At 45.4% G+C, this 12,981-nt stretch overlaps 1 protein-coding gene across 3 annotated transcripts in view; it reads right to left on the bottom strand.

Annotated features, from left to right (window-relative positions):
• The window catches only part of Nt5c2 (5'-nucleotidase, cytosolic II), a 118,848-nt gene that overhangs the window by 62,888 nt on the left and 42,979 nt on the right, over positions 1–12,981 (bottom strand). Inside the window, exon 1 of one of the 3 annotated variants that reach the window (XM_060390691.1) lies at positions 5,150–5,228. The exons of the other annotated variants lie outside the window; for them this stretch is intronic. The gene's annotated coding sequence lies outside the window, so the exon portion shown is untranslated. Of the gene's footprint in view, positions 1–5,149; positions 5,229–12,981 lie in introns of those variants that run through there. 3 annotated transcript variants of the gene reach the window in all.

Consider the following 12,981-nt stretch of genomic DNA (forward strand, 5'->3'; position numbering starts at 1 on the left):
GGTAGCTACTTTGCATAGTGAAAGTCAAGCTAGCCAGGACTACCACTGAAAACCCTGTCAAAAAAAAAAAAAAAAAAGGAACAAAATAGACCATCCAGATCACCTGGCAGATACAGGTGTTGGCCACCAAGCCTTATGACCTGAGTTCAATCTCTGAGTCCCACACGGTAGAGGGAGTGAACCAACACCCACAATTGTCCTCCATCCTATACACACACAAAGACATGTTCCCATGTATGCATGCATGTGGATGTGTGTTTGCACACAGTAAATAAAATGTACTTTAAAAAAGCAAAACAAAACAAAAAAAAAAAGGTTTACCAAAAAAAGAGGAAGGAAAGAAAAAAATCTTATTGCACTTATCTTGAGAGGGGGCACACTTGTGCCACAGGGTGCAAATGAGCATCAGAGAACAACCTGTGGGAGGTAATTCTCTCCTTCATGTGGGTCATGGGGATCAAACTCAGGTTGTCAGGACACTGCCTTCACCTGCTGAGCCACCTCTCGAGCTCAAAGAAACTTTGAGTATGGTGAAACTTTGGGTATGGTGGCAAAGGCCTGTAATCCCAGATATTCTGGAGGCCGAAAGCTGGTAGAGTTTAAGTTCAAAGTTGGCCTGGGCTACAGGGCAATTTCTAGGACAGCCTCGACAACTTGAAAACCCTCATCAAAGTAAAAAGTTTAGAGGTCGAGGCGGGACTGGGAGGCTGGGGTAAGTTCAGTGGTAGCGCACTTGCCTAGCATGCATGCGGCCCCTAGTACCACAAGGTAATAGTAATAAATACAGTAAGACATACACATTATGTATTAGATGTTACATCAAACTAAAACAAGGAACTTTCAAAAACATTTATTTCCCCCATAAGCCATGAACTAACAAAAACCTTAGTACCAGGTCTGAGAAACATCTTTTAAAGCTGTTGGTCAGGAAAGTCCAAGAGACCCTAAAAATAATGCAAGCTACTGCCACTGCCCTTCATAGTCTCCCAAAAATCAAAGGTAAGGCTGTACCCATGAACACTCAACAATTTGGTTGCCTGAATAAGATCTGAAAAATATCACTACCAACTGACATGCTAACATGGGTGAGGGAAATATCCCAGGGCCCCTCCCTATATGCAGTACTAAAGGGAACTAAATGGCTGGTAAGAAAGTCAGAACCAGTCTTCTCTAAGGATGAGCCCCTTGACAGGTTATTCAATTCCAAGCAAATTAACTCATCAGGTTCTATTTATAAATTTGTGTGTGTGTGTGTGTGTGTGTGTGTGTGTTTGTGTGTGTATATATGTAACAATAAAAAAGAATAATAGACCAATGAATTTGAGAAGGAGGGGCACATAGGAGGAGTTGATGGGGGTAAAGGAGGAGAAAGATTGTATACAATAGTCATATAGGAAATTCTCAACAACAACAAAAAAGAAACTGATGAAATAAATTATTACACCTTGAGCTTCTGGAGAGATGGCTCTCAGAGATTAAGAGCATGTCTGCTCTTCCAGAGGTCCTGAGTTCAATTCCCAGCAACCACATGGTGGCTCACAACCATCTGTAATGAGATCCTGTGCTCTCTTCTGACATGCAGGTGTACATGCAGACAGAACAGTGTATACATAATAAATAAACAATTTTAAAAAATTATTACACCTCAAAAAAGAAAAAAATACATTCCACTGGTTATTTGAAATGACAGCATGCTAACATTGAAAATGCTTGTTTGTTTTCTGAGACAGGGCCTCACCAATCCTAGGCGGTCCTTGAATTCCATTTGTACCATCACCTTAATCCTAGATCTTCCTGCTTTTGCCACTACTGGCCTCACTTTTTTTTTAAAGAAAAAAAAAGGACCTTAAGTTTCAGGTGCCAGGTTTTCCAAGTAGATCCTGCACACAGGCTCTTTCATCTGACATTCCTGATAAGGGTTCCCAGCCAACAAAGACACACAAATGAGAGAACAAATAGCTCATTACTCTCCAAATCAACTGAATCTTTCTGATTCTGTATTCAGTATAAAAAGGGGAAGTATTTTTGCTATCCTCCTACTAGGGAATTTTCTGTTATTGCTGTTGGGTTTTTGTTGTTGCGTTACTGCTAGTTATTTTCCACAAAATTTGGCAACCGATCACTATAAGGTGCAATCAGATTTCAATGAGTTAGTTATATAAAACTCACATAAAGTTATATAAAACAGGGCATGTTAGCCCTCACCTATAATCCCAGGCCTGCAGAGGCTGAGGCAAGAGAATTGCAAAGTGGAGGTAATCGTGAAGTACTGAGTTCCAGACCAGCTTAAGTCACAGTAGGACCGCATATCTCAAACCCCCTTTCCCTAACACCCCTCAAAACATGAATCATTTAAGACTTGGTGGGGCTGAAGAGACAGCTCAGTGGTCAAGCACACCTGCTGCTCTTCAGAAGAAACTGAGCTCAATTCCTAGCTCCCACATGGTGGTTCACAACCATCCGTATCTCCAGTTCCAGGAGCTACAATGCCCTCTTTTGATCTTGATAGGCACCAGGCACACAAGTGGTGCACATACATACATGCAGCAACACACTCACATACAAACTATGAATAACTCTAACATAAACATACTTAAGTCAAATGACAAGATTTTAGTACTCCGTGACAATGTATTACCAACTTCATTTAATGAAATTAACTTCCTTGGGTTTGCACCTAAAAATCTCAACCCAACCCCCCAATTTTTTTTTAAAGGGTTCTCTTTATTTATTCTTCTCTAGCGGCAAAGAATCCAAGTAGCATTATCTTGTAGGGTTTAACAGAACATATCTTTCTGGCTTTCTCCAGTACTACTGCCCTGAAAGTGTACACAAGGCTGTCTCCTGGCTGAAAGTACAGTTTCTACTGCTCACATGTCACTTAGCATATGCTCTGTGATAGTTAGCACCTCATGTAGAAGATGTTGTCATAAAAGCTAAAAACACCACATCAACAAAAATTTACTGAAAACACGTGTGCCAGGCACTGCCTGCTACAGTGCATACAGGCCTGTTACAAAAGGAAATTAGACAAATTCCCTAGAAATGTGGACAGTCCAGCAACAGTGTGCACACAGCAATCATCAGTGAATAAAAATCTACATGTGAGATCACCCATAGTGGCTCACTTGGCCATCCAAGCATGTGAGAAGCTTATGCAGTTCGACTACTGCTAGTCTGAGGCTAGCCCAGGCTACAAAAGAAGATCTCTTCTCAAAAAGCTAGAAAACAAAAAATGGTAAAACATAAATACCACAATAAGATTTAGGTAGGTTGTGTTTTTGTTTTGTGTTTTTGAAGAGAGTGAAGCAGTAACACAGAATTCCCCTCGGCCCCCCTTTTTTTCAAGCCCAGGCAAGCATGGTGGCACATGCCTATAATCCTAGCATTTTGGAAAGCTGAGGAAGAAGGATCCCATATTGCAGGCTCGGCTAAACTACTCAGTCAATTCAAGGTACGTGGGTGGGTGGGTCAGGGCCTGGGGAAGAGGGGTACAAAATGAACAGCTTAATAAGGCTCTCTCTCAAAAAAAGATCCTGTTCTGTGCACAACTTTGCTCACAGCAGAAAGAGTCGGGTCACATAAATAAACACTCTCCTAACAGTCCCCAATAATCTGGCTCTCCTGAGGAAGGCCAGCAGGTTCTCTAAGCACCTGTACTAATTGTAATAACTGACTAACTGTACATTTTCATACAACAGGACCCTGAAGGTCATCATGTTTTACAGATTAGCCGGTTCTAAATTCTACATTGAGAATAATGCAACAACCAATACTACTGAATTAGGATTTTGCTTTTGTTAAGTTTTTTTTGTTTGTTTGTGTTTTTTTTTTTTTTTTTTTTTGGTAAGCGTGAAGCAATAAAACAGTTTTTCAAGCCCAGGCATGGTAGAACAAGCCTACTAATACCTGTGTTTAGGGAAGCTAAGAAAGATGCCAATGTCGAGGCCACTAGAATGCATGGCCTGTTCAAGGCCCACGGAACAGGTTCATAATGTAATGGAAACACTCTTCAGAAGCACGCATGGGTATCAACAGCCCCGCATAATCACTTTGCCACTGCAAGGGACCCTCAAAGATTTCGTTAAATTTTTAAGTAGCTGGTTTGTTGAACTGAACCTACAAGCCCAGATGTCCTCATCTGGATAAATTCTTAGGCACTGATGGGAAACGCTAAGGCGGCCATGTGGAAGACCTGAAGCCTCTCTACTCACTACGTCTACGATAAATGGCGCTGTCTTAACATCCTGCCCTTCACATGACGGCCAAAGAAATTTGCATCCCTTGCCTTAAGAAAAACTAATAGTCTATGGTCATTTTGAAAAAATGTGCGGGCGGGCAAGCGCGCTGCGACGTGGTGGAGCACACGCAACCGTGTGTAGTGACTGGTCATTTCGGAACTGTCTGAGAGCACTGCCCTCTGCAACCGAGGCTGTGAAGCAGACCCGACACAAACCTTCATCCAGTGCTTTTAAAGGCTGCGGCCGGGCAAAGCCAACCGTCCAAAACGTTATTCTCGTAACAGGCCCCACGTCTGCAGCTCGCCCTGCAGGGCTTCGGGGGCCCCCGGAAAAACGCAAGGGACAAACCGCCCCTGAACGTCTCTGGGGGAGACTTGCAATCGGTGTGAGCTTTCCAGGAAGTGCCGCACAACACCAAACTGGCTCGTGGGCCATCCCGCGGGCCGGCCCTGACCCTGCCAGGCTCGCGGCCCCGGGGGGAGGGGGCCGGGGCCCGCTCCACGGGAGCCGAGGAGAGGCTGCCCGCTCCCGCGGCCCGCGGCCAGACAGGGGGACCGAGCGCGGGGCCCTCCCGCTCCGCCAGAAAGGCGGGGTCCCAGCGAGCGGACGCTCGGAAACAATGGCGCGAGCGTGACGTGGGCCGGGGGCGTCGCCGCCGCGCGGGGAAGGGGCCGCGGAGGAACGGGGGCGGCCCAGGCCGGGGGGCGTGCGCCCGCCCGGAGCGCTGAGGCCGCGGGCGCGCGGGCGGCCCCGGGCCCGGGCGGAGGGCCCCGAGGAGAGGGACGCCCCGGGCGGGTGGCGGGGGCCGCGGGGTCGCGCGCTCGGCCGCGCATCCTCCCCAGGCTGCTCGCCCGCAGCCCGCTCGCTCCAATCCCCCTCCCGCCCGCCGCGGGCGCCGCCGCACTCACCGGCCCCACCGCACGGCAGCAATCCTAGCGCGCAACTGCCGCAGCCGCCTCGGCGCGCGCCCTCCCCGCCCCCGCCGCCCCGGCGCCGCCCCCAGCTCGCGCCCGGCCAGGGACCGGCGCTCTGTTCCTAACCCGGGCTCCGCCGCAGAAGCCGGACGCGGCTATGCTCCCTGGCAGATGGACCCGCCTCGACCCCTCACGGGGCTCGAGGAACTTCGGACCGCAGAACCTCCGGTGCTGCTGAGCTCTGGGGGTGACGCACGTCAACAACCTATCCATTTCCTTTGGATAAACACCCCTTGGCGTTTTGTCTGCGCCCCTCAGCACCGTGCTGGCTACCCAGCTCCTACCTTAGGTGACCCCGCCTACTCTGCGGGAGGGTTTTCCCTAAGGTGGAAAGAGGGTCCCTTATTCCTAGCAGGGCAGTCTTGCAGACAAACGACCCAGTCTTGCAGAGGGCCTCCCCAGTCAGATCTTGAACTCCGTGGCAGGCAAAAAGACCAGCTTTGGGGATCACCAGAATGACTTCAAATCCCAGTTTCACCATTTATCTAGTGAATTTGACCAAGGAACCTGACTATACACAATTGACTCATCGAGATAATATTGACAAAATGAAATAATATAGAGTTCAGGCTTAGTTCTGGCTCATGCCAAATAAGCAGTAGTAGTTATATAGACACTCATTACCGCATCTCACCACAAGATGAGCCCTCAAAGTCAGAAAGCCCACTATGTCCAGAACATTGCATTCCTTAGACTGGGTATCCCTGGAGTTCCATCCCAAAGACCATGTCCTGGAAGCCTCTGAAAACAAATTGATCTAATGGTCCTTGAATCCCGGAACTTTTCCCAGTATCTTCACCGAGTTGGGGATACTTGATTCCTTGTGTTGTTTTAACTCTGTCCTAATTCTGAGGATCTTTTTCTTTCTCCTCAGGCACTTGGCTGACTGTAATTCTTTTAGATGGTATCATCCAAGACTAAGCCAAGTTTTTGTAGTACCATCACAATCAATCAAGACTATGGCTTCCACTTTGTAACAGAGCCTTGCGTTTGTGCAGTAAAAATCTTGGTGCATACTGACAGAAGCGGCTTCCCAGGAGTCCTAGCTACTGGAAATGCTAGGACTGGGGCAGGAGGATTACTTGAGCTCAGAATGTGAAGCTATGATAAGCAACATGAAAGAGAAAAAGGAAGGAAGGTAGGGAGGGAGGAAGGGAGGGAAGGAGGGAGGGAGGGAAGAAAAGGAAGGAAGGAAAAAAGAGAGAAAGAAGGAAGGAAATAAAGAAAAAAGGAAGGAAGGAAGAAAGAAAGAGAAGAAAGCGAGAGAGAGAAAGAAGGAAGGAAAAAGATCAGGAAAGGAATAGGAACAGAGGAAGCAGAGGAGGGAAAGAGAAAAACAAGGAAGAAAAAGAATGAAAGAGAAGAAAAGGGTAAAGAAGAGAGAGTTCTTGGCAGACACACAACTGACTCACATTAAACTTGCAGTCAACTAGAGCAGTCTTTTTTAGTAAGAGTCCTGCTTCACCGTTTACGTTTACCTCGGTCTTTATCCTGGCGAGGTCAGCTGAGGATAAGCCCTGTACCTTCACCTTTTAGTTTTCAAAGTGTGAAAATGGTGCATAAAGCAGTTTGCAGTTCGTTTACCATTGCCTTTAAACCAAGTATGCATTTCTTATGAAGCCTGATTTTGTAGGTCTGGAGTGGTGGAGCATACTTTGAATCCCTCTCCAGAGGCAGAGGTAGGTATCTGTGGTCTACAGAGCACGGTCTGGGCCACCCAGGCCCATGAAGCAAGACCCTGTCTCAAAATAAATAAGTAAATAAATGCCCAGTTTTGTGTCTAAAGAAACTGAGGTACTAAGCTGTCTACACATGTAATGTGATCACAAGGGGGAAAAAAAGGCAGAGTACACACAGAGAGTACAAAGAAATATGTAACAACCGGGTATGTTAACAATGGTCTTCTTCTCTCGGTGACAAGAGTTACGGTATATTTTACTCTTTCATTTTTCTGTTTGTTTGAGTCTCTGTAGAGCAGAACAGCCTCACACTCATGGGAACCCTCCCAGCTCAGCTGCAACTACGAGCATGAGCCACTATGTCTGGCTTTGCTTTGTACTTCTTCACAAATTTTCCTGCATTGTGTTACTTTTATGATTAAGAAATCTAGTTTAGGGTGATGGCCCAGGAAGTAAAGTGCTTGCTGCTGCAGCATGGCGACCCGAGTTCCTCTCTAGCACCCACATGATGCCAGCATGGCTCTGTGTGCCTATAATCCCAAGGCCAAGAGTTGGAAACTCGAGGATGCACTGGGCTCCCTGGCCAGCCCGTCTAACCAATTAGTTACCAGGGTCAGTGAGAGACCCTGTCTCAAAACAGCTGGTGGAAGGCTAAAGACTCAACAGTTAAGAGCACTGACTGTCCTTCCAGTTACCAGCTTCAGCCACAGCTTCGGGATTTGACCCTCCCCTCTGCTCCCACTGTCATTAAATGCACGTGATACAAACTGCCTACATGCGGGCAAAATACCCATATACATTTAGAGATGGCTCAGTAGGTAAGAGCACTTGCTGCTCCTTTAGGGACTAAGATTTGGTTCTCAGTATCTACATGGCAGCTCACACCTGGAACTCCAGTTCCAGGAACTCTGGCCTCTCTGGGCACCTGACACACGTATGTACTTACACGCATACACATACACAAACAAACACACACTTGAGCACATATGCACATAGATAAACACAAATTTTTCAAATTAGGTGAAGCTCAATAGAGAAAAACACCTGACATTCACATCTAGCCCTATACACAGATTTGCACACCCACACACTTATATAAACACACGTGCACACACACAGGTATGCACTCACGCATGCACAAGTCTGCACACCTATACACTTATATGCACACACAGGTCTATACATCCATACACTTAAACACACATACGGAGTTGGATGTATAATAACTTAAATATTGTATATATATATATATATCTATATATATATACTAGAAAATACAAAATAATTTTTTTATTTTTAAAATCTTTTTGAGACAGGATTTCTACATAGCCCTGACTGTCCTGGAACTCATTTTGTAGACCAGGCTGGCCTTGAATTCAGAGATCCCCTTGTCTCTGCCTCCTGAGTACTGGGATTAAAAGTGTGTACCACCATCACCTGGATAAAGTATATTTTATATTAAAAGCATATAAAATATATGGCTGAAAAGAAGGCTTAGTGGTGAAGAGCACTGGATGTTCTTCTAGAGGACCCAGGTTTGAATCCCAGTACCCACATGGTGGTCACAGGCATCCCCAGTTCCAGGATATCCAATGTCCTCTTTTCCTAGGACACCAAACACACATCCAGTGCACGGACATCAATGCAGGCAAAATATCTATACCCAAAATTATCTTGATCTATAATTACTCATAAATAATATACATATATATTCATACACATACATATATATGTCCTCTGAGTGAGGATATCACTTAACTCAGGCTAGCCTTAAATTTCTAGGTGGCCAAGGATGACCTTGAACTTCTGCCAAGCTAGGCTGAGTCTAACAGAGAACTAGGGAAGCTGAGAAATCACAAGGGGCTTGATTGGGATTTCTAATCTGACACTAATTGAAGAATGTAGGCATTGCTCGGGCCAAGAAGCCACTCCACTGTGGCCTTAGATGGCCCAGCACCACACTGCCTGCTAAAACACCCGCTTAGCTGGCCCATCCAGCCCTCTGTCTTACTTGAAGTTTCTGTTGCTGTGAAGAGACACCGTGCCCATGGCAACTCTTATAAAGGAAAACATCTCATTGGAGCTTGTTGACCTTGTTTTTATTTTTTTTTAATAAACCTACTTTATTTAGGGTTATTAAATGCTCTACCTCCCTTCCAACCCCTTAACACCGGGTAGGCGGGAAAGAATGTTAGTGGGGACAGGGGCTGGAGTTCTCTCTCCTACTTCCCATTGGGTAGGGTCGTAGGATTCTTTTGGGGGCAATACCAATGTCATAGTCCAGAAATATCCGAAGTCCAGGTAGCCAGCAAATCAGCACACAGCAAATGCAGCACAGGCTGAACCCGCAGCAGGCAGTCCTCCTCCAAGCAGCCGCGCCTTCTTCCTCTGGGCTGTCATGTTTATACCCTCAAAGTCCTCAGAATTCAACTCATTCCACCTGGCAAAGACCCACACTCTTCATGAGTCACTTCACAGGTATGGACAAACTAAAATCCCCAACTTGAAATTATAACAAAACATGTTTACATGTCATAAACCGAAATATCCACAGAAGGAGCCCGCTAACAGTTCACGGCAGGAATCATGATGGCACACAGGCAGCCATGGAACTAGAGAAGAGCTATGAGTTCTACACCTGGATCTGCAGGCAGCAGAGAGAGAGAGCTGGGTCTACTTTGAGCATCTGAAACCTCAGTGCCCACCGCGGATGGCACACTTCCTCCAACAAGATGCACCTACGGTAACAAAGCGACACCTTCCGATCCTTCCCAAGTAATGCCATTTCCCAGGAGGCATCCCTATGGGGTCATTTTCATCCAAATGGCAACCAGCATCTAATCCACACCATTATTTTTTTAATACAAAGTACTATAAGCCCTGATTCATCCAAACTGTGACTAGCATTCACATCTTAGCAGTTTTTCTGCTCCTTGGTAGAAACCTTCCTCACGAATGTGTGTTACACACTAACTGGTGCCTGACACTGATGAACCCAGATGTGAGGGACTGCATTCACAGAGTTTGCTGACAATCCAGAAGGTGAACTTTGAGAAAAAAAAGGGCTGAAGATACAGCTCAGTTGGTAGGATACTGGCCTAACACGAAGTAATGCCTGGCACCTATAAAACTGGCCGGGACCAGCTTGCTGCCAACCCAGACATCCTGAACTCAATTTCTGGGACCCGCGTGGTGGAAGGAGAGAACCAACTCCACGAAGCATGCATGACACCTCAACATGCATGTAAGTAAGTAAATGAACATTAAATGTTAAGGGACATGCTTGGTGGCGCACCTGTACTCCCAGCACTGAGGCCGGGGGGGGGGGCAGGAAGATCAGGAGTTCAAAGCCATTCTTAAATACAGATCTAATATGTGGAAGGCCCTAGGTTCAATCATCTGTACTATAATACAACAAAAGTGGCAAAAAAAAAATAAAAAAAAAAATGTCCCGGAAGGAGGCAAATCTCTGCACCACTGATGACCTGGAGCCCGACCTTCAGGACACTGGAGAAGAACTCAAAGGCTCAGACAGAGGAGTGGCAGGAATGAGACTTACAGCTTAAACCTTATCCACCAGCCAATTACCTCCCTAAGTAATTACAAAAAGTAATTCATCTGAGTCAGGTGAAAACCTGCTGGAAAGTTCTGCTGGATATCTACAACATGAGAGACAATCTACAACTGTTAGCAAAATCATTTTATTTCTTGAACGTTCAGCAGGCAGAAGACACTGGAGAGTCTTTGGCTTCTGCCCATATCCTGTCTCAGAGCTGCAGCACAGCTACTTAGGAAAGGAGATATTTGAGTAAAGCCTGAGGAAAGGTCGATATTAGGCCTCTCCCAGATCAGTGACCCCAACATGCTTTGGAATCTCAGGACAGACTGTTTCACTTCATTTCCTCATTATCTCTGTGGGACTGTGGTTAAATTTAGGGTCTTGTACATGCTAGGCAAGCAGCACTCTGCCACTGACAGACATCCTCACACACCCTGGGATGCCCTCCTGTTTAGACAGAGCTCAGTAAGCTACCCATGAGGTACTGAGTCTGCTATCCTCCTCTCTTAGCTTCCCCAGCAGCTGTGACTACAGAGCTGTGCTACCAGACCTAGGAGGACTCTAGAAAAATCAAACACAGAGATGCTCTGTCCTGAGCATGGTGGCCATACTTATAATCTCTATGCTGCTATGAGTCCAAGGCCAGCTCAGGCTACATAGAGAAAACTCTGTCTCAAAAACCGAAAATGAACCAAAGACACCACACCATCCCCATGATGACAAACAACAAAAACAAAGAGTAGAAGCGTTAGCAAATGTAAATAAATTTTAATCCTTATGTTTATGAACTGGTGATGGAAATGTAAAAAAAAAAAAAAAATTGCAGAGCAAAACAAACCAGCAGCTTTGTTTTTTTTTAAGTTAAACACAGAATTGACATAAGGCCCAACTATTCCATTTCCAGGTAATATTCACAAATGTCCACTAACACAGGAATGGATAAAAAATGATATATACATACAATACAACTTTCCAGCCATAAATATGTTTTGATAATGCTACAAACTGGATAATAAAAATGAGTGTGGTGGCACACATCCATAACCCTAGTATTCAGGAGGTGGAAGCAGAATGCCCAACCATCCTCAGCTAGACAGTGTGCTTGAGGAACATACGAGATGCCATCTGAAAAATACATAGTTTTTAAAAACAACCAAATTTTGAGCCAGGTATGCTGGCGCATGCTCATAATTACAGCATTTGGGAAGCTGAGAAGGTTGTAGGTTCACGGCCAGCCTGTGATACACAGTAATATCTTCTCAGAAAAAAAAAAAAAAAAAAAGAGTAAAGTTTGACAGGACTTATCTGCACCTGAAAACAGCACACTAAGTGAAAGACACAGAAACAAACGGTCAGATGATGTACTAAGGCAGGATAAAATGACAGGAAAAATTAGGGGTCATGAAAAAGGGAAAGAGGCCTTGCTCCAGAACTTTCTAAGACCTTCCATCCACACTTTGTTCCAGAATGACTAGACAGGCTGTGAATCGGAAACTTCAAAACACCCAATAAAATCAAAACTGCCTACAGACATGACGACTGTTTCGTAAGGACACCTCAAACAGAAACATTTGACACAATAAATGAACAGTGAGTACTTAGGACCAGAATGCTGAGACTGAATCACTGTAACTGAATCAGTGCTCCTGTCTCAGGGCTAAACCTATACAGTGCAGCTTATAAAATGATAATTTCCGTTCCTTCTCTTTATCATCAAACTACTGAAACCCACTGAACCGTGAGCCAAAATAAACTCTTTTCTTAAAAAAACAAACAAACAAACAAACAAAAAACCTACGAGTTCATTTACAAGGAAAATTTTTGTTGTTTTGTTTATGTTCTGAGATGGGGTCTTCTGCTAGAGAAATGGTTCCGTGGTTAAGAGCACTTGCTACAGCTCTGGAGGGCCCGGGTTTGGTTCCCAGCCCCGGCACGGCTGCTCACCATCTGTAGCACCGGTTTCAGAGGACCTGATACCATCTTCTGGAGTCCAGGATCACCAGGCATATGTACATGGCACATTTACAGGCAGGCAAACACTCACATTAAAATAAATCTCTTTTAAACAGGGTTTCGTGTATCCAGGCCAGCCCTGAACTACTTACCTAGTAGCCAGGGATGGTCTTGATCATCCTGCCTCCACCTCCACCATGCTGAGACTATAGTCCTGCGATACCATTTCTATATCATGTCTAGTTTATGCAGGATCTAAAGATACAGGACATTGTGTATGCTGGACTAGCACTCTACCAACTTAGCTACATCTCCAGCCCCTGAGAAAATTCTTCAACCTTTAAAAAGAAAGAGGGAGAGAGAGAGAGAGAGGAAGGAGGGAAGGAAGGAAGGAAGGAAGGAAGGAAGGAAGGAAGGAAGGAAGGAAGGAAGGAATTCATTGTAATCCTGGTACTTGGCAACAAAGGCAGGGACCATTTTTGTAAGTTTAAGGCCAGCATGTGCTATGTTGTGAGTTCAAGGTAAAAAGATAAATAAAGCATCTCACGTGTTTACTTGTTCTTTAAACATTGCCT

The sequence above is a fragment of the Meriones unguiculatus genome, chromosome 1 (genome assembly GCF_030254825.1).
Source record: "Meriones unguiculatus strain TT.TT164.6M chromosome 1, Bangor_MerUng_6.1, whole genome shotgun sequence".
NCBI lineage: Eukaryota > Metazoa > Chordata > Mammalia > Rodentia > Muridae > Meriones > Meriones unguiculatus.